Genomic DNA, 7,832 nt, shown 5'->3' on the forward strand with positions numbered 1-7,832 from the left:
AAGCTTCAACATACAAACAAATCCTAAATAATTTTTCCTTGGCCACAGGTATGGAAGTCAATCTCTCCAAATCAAATTTTTTTTCTTAAATACTAATATTGCAATTCAGAGAAATATCTTAATAATTTTGGGCTTCCAAAGGGATTCCCTCCCTTCAAATTATTTTGAAATTCCCCTCATAGATAGACCCCTACAAAAGAGTATTTGGGAACCGATGCTCAATAAGATGTAAGACAAATTTTAAAAATGGACCATTAGATCATTGAAACTGGCTGGTAGGTTGATTCTAACAAAAGCCGTCCTACAGTCAATCCTGGTTTTCTTTTTATCAGCCCTCCTAGCTCCCAAAGGGGTCTTACAACAATTCAGGAATATCCAGAGAGACTTCCTCTGGGGCAAGGATGAAACAAGGAAGAAATGGGCACTTGTTTCTTGGGATAAAATCTGCAAACCTAAGAGTCACAAGGGACTAGGATTAGATGATCAGGAAATTTTAAGTAATGTACTAGGTGCCAAACTCTGGTGGAGATGGGTTAAAGAACCAGAAGTTCAATGGGCTAAAACTTGGAAAGAAAAATATGAAATTTCATGGGAAACTAATGATCTTAATAGAATGTCTAGAAACATAAAGGGCTCTTACATCTGGAATAAAGCCTAGGAAAGTAGAAGCCTAGTACAAGACCACAGTTTCTGGGAAATCAGAGTAGGAGATCTTGCTCTCTTCTGGGAGGACAAATGGAAACAAGAACCAATGCTGCTAAAAGAGGACTATAAGTACTTCAAGTAGGAAACAGATTCCCAGGGACTAACCAGAGTTAAAGATTTCTGGAATTTTCCTCACAACTCCGGAAAATGGAGAAATCAGAGAAGCATAGACTGTAGTGATGACAACACCCTAAAAATAAAATCTGCGGAAATTATGAGCATACTAAAACACAGAAAAATCTTGGTAATAGAGGGGCAGGATCAGTTAAGATGGGGCCTCAATAAAGAAGGTTGCTTTAATCTTAAGGAATCTAAGAGGATTATCCTAAACTTAGATTCCAGAACTGCAATGAATTCTTGGCAACAACTCTGGAGTCAACAAGGGTGGATTAAGATCAATCTATTCATGTGGTTAGTTCACCATAAAAAAATCTTAACTTGGGACAACAATAGGAAAAATAGGAATTATCGAGCCTTCTAGATGTCAGAAATGTGAAGCTCAAGAGGAAACAATGGAGCATATTATTAACAGTTTCACCTTTACCAGCTGGTTGTGGGACTCTTTTGCCACCATTTTTTAACAGACAGACAGAGACAAAGGAAGCATCACAAATGCCCTGAACAAGTGGAGAAGGAACTTTTCAGAGAATGAGATTCTCAATCTAGCCTGGGCCTTTACGTGAACCTTCATCATCTGGAATGTTTGGAAAGAAAGGAATAAAAGAATTTTCAAGGATGAAAAATCCATTCCTCTTCGCCTGTTAGATCTGATCTTGAATCAGATTAGAGAGACAGTTAGTACCACTATTCGCAATTATCGCAAAAAGCCTCCCACAGTAAATGAGATGAGAACCCTCAGGCAACTGCGAATGCAAGAGATCATTACCAATGGACTTAGTAGAAAAGAAGGAAATTTGGGAAAGGAAAAGGATTTCAAGTAGCCTCCTCCGAAAGGATACTTGAAATGCAATATTGATGGTGCTTCGAAAGGCAACCCTAGAATAGATGTATATGGAGGGGTGTTAAGAGATGAAGATGGAATTATAAGCCTCATTTTCCACTACCACTTAGGTAAAGCCACAAATAACATGGTTGAATTAATGGCCTTAGAACAATGGCTATAACTACTGAATCTAAATCATAGCTCAAATGTCATCATAGAGGCAGACTCAGAAATCTCTATAAAAGTCGTTAAAAGAATCAGTTGTGGAGTAGTGTCGGAGAAGGTATCCAAACACTAGAGACTAATACAAGTGTATCAAAGAATCCAAAAGCATCTCCTAAGTCTAAGAATTGCTAGTTTCAGACATGTTAGATGAGAAGCTAACAAACAAGTGGACACTCTTGCCAACCAAGGAGTGATTAATACAAAGAGCAGATTTGAGATGAAGTGGCAGGAAATGTCTCGGGGCAGAGTAAAAGCTCTTTGTGAAGAACAAGCGGTGGAAGATAGAGAAATTTTCAAACATTGGGCCAGAAGAAAAGATATTGTATGATGATGTCTAAATAGGCTCATTCACAGTTCTCGGCGAGGCACCGGGAAGACAAACTTGTTCAAAGTTGTCTTCTAACACCCTGGCGGAAAGTGACCAAGTCCCTTTCTCTTCAGATTTCTCTACAGGGTTCTATCCACACTCAACGGTGGTCTTTGTTGCATGTACTGAGGCGTGAGTGTCCATACAAGGGCGGTTCTAGTTTCCCGACGAAGGCAGTTCCCCTTCATTCCTCATCCCGGTCAAAAAATTAGGCTAAAGCAGTTTACGGGCGATCACATAGATTTGGGATGGTAAGTGGTTTATTTTTTTTGGGAGCAATACCTTTAAGCTACTACCATGGGGCCAAGGTGGGGTGATCAAACCATCCTCCATTGTGAGTTAAGTTTCGCACATTTTAAGTGGTGTGATACTCCATTGTGCCGTCTAATTTCATGGGTTTGTCTTAACAGTTAGATCTGTTTGTGCTTTTTTTTGGGGCCATGAGTCTTGTGAGGTTTGTTGCAATAAATACATGGGTGGTTAGTGGAGCCATTGATTAGGCTTTTGCTTTTTATGGTTCATCCTAAGGTTTGTTTTGAAATATTATTATTGTTTGTTGTAGCAAGGTGGAGCTTTACCTTGGCAACATGCCCTTGGCTTTCCTGAGGCCACTTAGAGTTCATGGTTTTTGTATATTCTATAAATTTATTCTTGATATAATGAAATAGAAGGAACTACTCTTGCTTAATTAGAAAAAAGATAATGGAAATGATTATTATTACTTACTAATCTAGAGGGAGGGATAGGCCAGAAGACGAGGGGAAAAATGAGTACAGAAGAGCTCTTTAGAAGGAATAACGTACGGGGTGGGTGGAGGATGGGGGGGAGGAACAACTAGGAAGAAAGGGAAAGGACCCAACAACTGCTAATATTCTCACCGTCATCTCTATTGAGATTGTTCGGTCTTTTATCAATTTCTATAGCTTCCCTAAATTTCTGGTGATGGAAATGCACAACATTAACAATCAAATGACCTTCTTCAATCATGTATGTATTCAAGAAGCCCGTGTGATTACTAATGTTGCACATTTCCATCACCGGAAATTTAGGAAAGCTATAGAAATTGAGAAAATACCGAGCAATCTCGATAGAGATGATTGCTGGAATATTAATAGTTGTTGGGTCCCTGCCCTTTCTACCTAGCCGTTCCTCCGCCCCATCCTCCCCCGCCCTGTACGTTATTACTTTCTGAGATGTCCTCTCTGCTCTTTTTCACCCCCCACCTTCTGGCCTGTCCCTCCCTCTAGATTAGTATGCAATAATAATCCTTTCCATTATCATTATGATATAAATAAATGAAACAAAATTATTGATAGTATGTTAAAGTTATTGATCTTACCAACCGTTTGGGTATAGTCTTGAATGAATTAAGTAGTCTATTAGGAATAGCTATATTCTTTTCTTTATTTCTTTCATTTAATCTTCTAATTCCACACTGTTAGATTTCTTTAATTTAGTATGAGGACAACTCAATAAACTTTTATAAGGGAAACTTCATTATTATTAATGATAAGATATTGCCATTATCTAACTAACGGGGTAAGTTGGCCCCTTAATAAATAATTCTAAAAATTTCTCATTATTTCATTCTATATTAATAATATTATTTTGTTTGTAATTGGTATAGCTTTAATAAGAATAATAAATCTATCAAATTAAGCCTTAATTATTAAGATGGTGTAATAATTAATATAATTAGTTTCCATTTAATAAATAAATTTAATGATTGGTGCTAATTACCTCATTATATCTTTAATATAAATGAATAGGAAATTAAAATGAATTCAACTAATAAAGATCCTTCGATTTAATATCTAACTAACTAAATAATATTAATTTAGATTTGATTTAAATTATTTTAATAATAATAATTAATCTATTATTAGTTTATTCTAATTTAATATAAACAGTTAAATTTATTCCTATTTAGCAATAAAGTTAACATAACAAACTTTTTTGAATGGCTCTATCCCTATCCCTCGGTCTATTATAGTTTCCCGGTCAAACATAGTTGTTTCCTGATACAGTTTCCTGGTCAAATATAGTTGTTTCCTAGTCAAATATAGCCATTATTATCACTGTTGGTGGATTTGCTCTCCCTATTTAAATTGTTGCCATGAGCTGGTTCATCAACATGTCTTGACGATGAACCACACTTGTTGGTTCGAAATGCGTCGACAAATGTATTATTATGTGATTTTCGCCGAAGACTCTCAAAAAATTAATTAATTAATTAATTAATTAAATAACAATAATTAATAAATTATTAATATTGTTTATTAAATATATATATTTTTATAATTTATATTAATTATGGTTAATTAGTTAAACTCAAGAGCTAATAGTATAAGCCCTAGGAATGATATTATACTCTAGGAATATGAACCCTTATATTAATAAACCCAAGGGATTCATATTTTAGACCCAAGGGATTAATACTAAAAACATAAGGGATTATAAACCCAAGGTATATAAATCCTACGAATAAACCCAAGGGATTAATATTATAAACCCAAGGTATATAAACCCTACGGAAAATATTATAAACCCCAAACTGAAGGTGGTTAAGAATGATTTATTTTCATATTGAGACAATCTTTGTCACAATGCGATGTTGGACCATGGTTGACCATGATTGATATTATAAACCCAAGGGAATAATAAACCCGAGGGATTAATAATGAAAAATCAAGGGATTATAAACCCAATGGAATAATATAAACCTGAGGTATATAAACTCTATGTTAAATATTATAAACCCTAAAAAAACATAGCTGATAATGGTTTTCCATGGTTTATTTTCACATTGAGACAATCTTTGTCACAATGTGACATTGGACCATATTTTACTGTGGTTCACTATAATTATAAACACACATTATTATATTAAAAACTATGAATAATATTGTACCCTTAGATAAATAAACCCAAGGGATTGATATTATAAACCCATGAGAATAGTAAACCCAAGCAACTACTGCTAAAATGCGAAGGAATTATAAATCCAAAAAAATATTATTAAACCCAAGGGATTAATATTATAAAACCAAGATATATAAAAGTTAAGATAAATATTATAAACTCTAAAATAAACATGGTTGACAATGGTTGAAAGAATACTTATCAAAGTTCAACATCGCACCATGGTTGACCATGATTGATTTCGTATCGAGAAAATATTTGCCACAAAGTGATGTTGGACCATGGTCGACCATGGTTGATATTATAAACCCAAATTAATACTAAAACCAAGGGATTAATACTAAAAAACCAAGGAATTATAAAAGTAAGGGAATAATATAAACCCAACATATGTAAACCATAAGATAAATATTATAAATTGTAGTATACCTAGGGGGGATAATATGGGGTACAAAGCGAGGTACCCAAGGGAATAATGTAATAATGCAATGAGCCATAGTAATAAATAAGGTGGTTAATCCGTATCATGTAAGGGACCACAAGTAGTTAGCAATAATGTAATAAGCCCATGGTATTCGATAGATGGTATTGAGGGAACCATGGTAATGACCCATGGTATTGTATGTATGAGGCCTATATAGAGGCTAGAGACTCCATATTGAGAGATGTGAAGGATTATTGTATGAACAAGCATATGGCTCGTGGAGTGTTCTTCTTCCTTAAGGAGTTAATGTATGGTGTTTCCCTACCTTCAGGGTTTGATATTAATAAAGAGAAGCATTTCTATCTATTTCTATCTTATTATTTCTTGGTATATTTGTGTTCTCATATATTTGCAGATAAGATCTATAACATAAACCCTAAAATAAACATGGATGGCCATGGTTGACCATGGTTGATTTGAAAATCATTGTCACAATGCAACATTGGACTATGATTGATAATGATTGATTTTCATATCAAGACAACCATTGCCACAATCATACATTGGACCATTGTTAACAATGGTTGATTTTCATATTGAGACAATCTTTGTCACAATGTGATGTTGGACGATGGTGGACCATGGTTGTCACAATATGGCATTGGACCATAAGGTTGAACATGATTGATTGTGGTTGACCATGATTGAATTTTTGATTAGACAATCCTTGTCATAATGCAACGTTGCTCCATGGTTGAGCATGGTTAACAATCATGGTTAACCATGATTGTCACAATTTGGCCTTGGGCCATGGTTGACCATGTTTGACTAATTTTGACCATGATTGACCATGGTTGACGATGTTCAACAATGGACGAACATGATTATTTTTCATATTGAGACATTCTTTGTCATGATGTGATGTTGGACCATGGTTGACCATGATTATAAATCCTATAAATTTATATTAAACCTTATGATTAATATTATAAACCCTATGAATAATATTATGCTCTAGGAATATGAACCCTTAGATTAATAAACCAAAGAGATTGATATTATAAACCAAAGAAAATAATAAACCCAAGGGATTAATACTAAAATTCCAAGGACCATGGTTGACCATGATTGATTTTGATATTGAGATATTTTTTGTTACAATGTGATGTTGGACCATTATTCACCATGGTTGATTTTTATATTGAGATAATCTTTGTCACATTGTGACGTTGGATTATGGTTGACCATGATTGTCACAATGCGGCATTAGAAAAAGAGATAATCTTTGTCACAATGTGACCATATTATTGACCATGGTTGACCTTGATTAGCCATGGTTGATTTTCGTATTGATACAATCTTGGTTAGAATGTGACTTTGGACCATGCTTGACCATGGATGATTTTCATATTAAGATATTCTTTGTCACAATGTAATGTTGGACCATTGTTGACCATGGTTAGCCATGATTCACCATAATTATCATGGTCAACAATGTTAGACCAATGTTGACCATGATTGACCATGATTGAGTTTCATAATGAGAAAATCCTTTCACAAACCCTAAGTTAAATATTATAAACCAAGGTATATAAACTCAATGATAAATACTATAAAGGGTAAAATAAACATGGTTGACCATTGTTGAATTTCATATTGAGACAATCTTTGTCACAGTGCAATGTTGGACCACAGTTAAGTTATGTTGACCATGATTGATTTTCATATTGAGAGAATCTTTTTCACAATGCAATGTTACATCGTAGTTGAATGTAGTAGATTTTCATATTGAGACAATATTTGTTAGAACGTGACATTCAACCATGGTTGAGGATGGTGGACAATGGTTGAACATGGTTGATTTTCATATTGAGACAATATTTTTCTCAATGCGACATTGGACCATGGTTGACCATGATTATAAACACAAGGGATTTATATTAAACCCTCAATTAATATTATAAACGTCATTAATAATATTATGTCCTAGGAATATGAATCCTTAGATTAATAAATCCAATAGATTGATATTATAAACTCAAGGGAATAATAAACCCAAGGGAATAATAAGACAAAAATATTAATTAATATTAAGGGATCAATATAATAATAATAATAATAATAATAATGTTGATATTATTTAATATTACTATTAATATACCCTTTTCATAACAATAATAATAATTATGATAATACTAATTAATTAATATTAATACTAACTTAGATCCATCTCCACTCCAATTCTA

The sequence above is a fragment of the Pinus tabuliformis genome, chromosome 7 (assembly GCF_031772625.1).
Source record: "Pinus tabuliformis cultivar Carrire ecotype Pingquan chromosome 7, CPIR1, whole genome shotgun sequence".
Classification (NCBI taxonomy): domain Eukaryota; kingdom Viridiplantae; phylum Streptophyta; class Pinopsida; order Pinales; family Pinaceae; genus Pinus; species Pinus tabuliformis.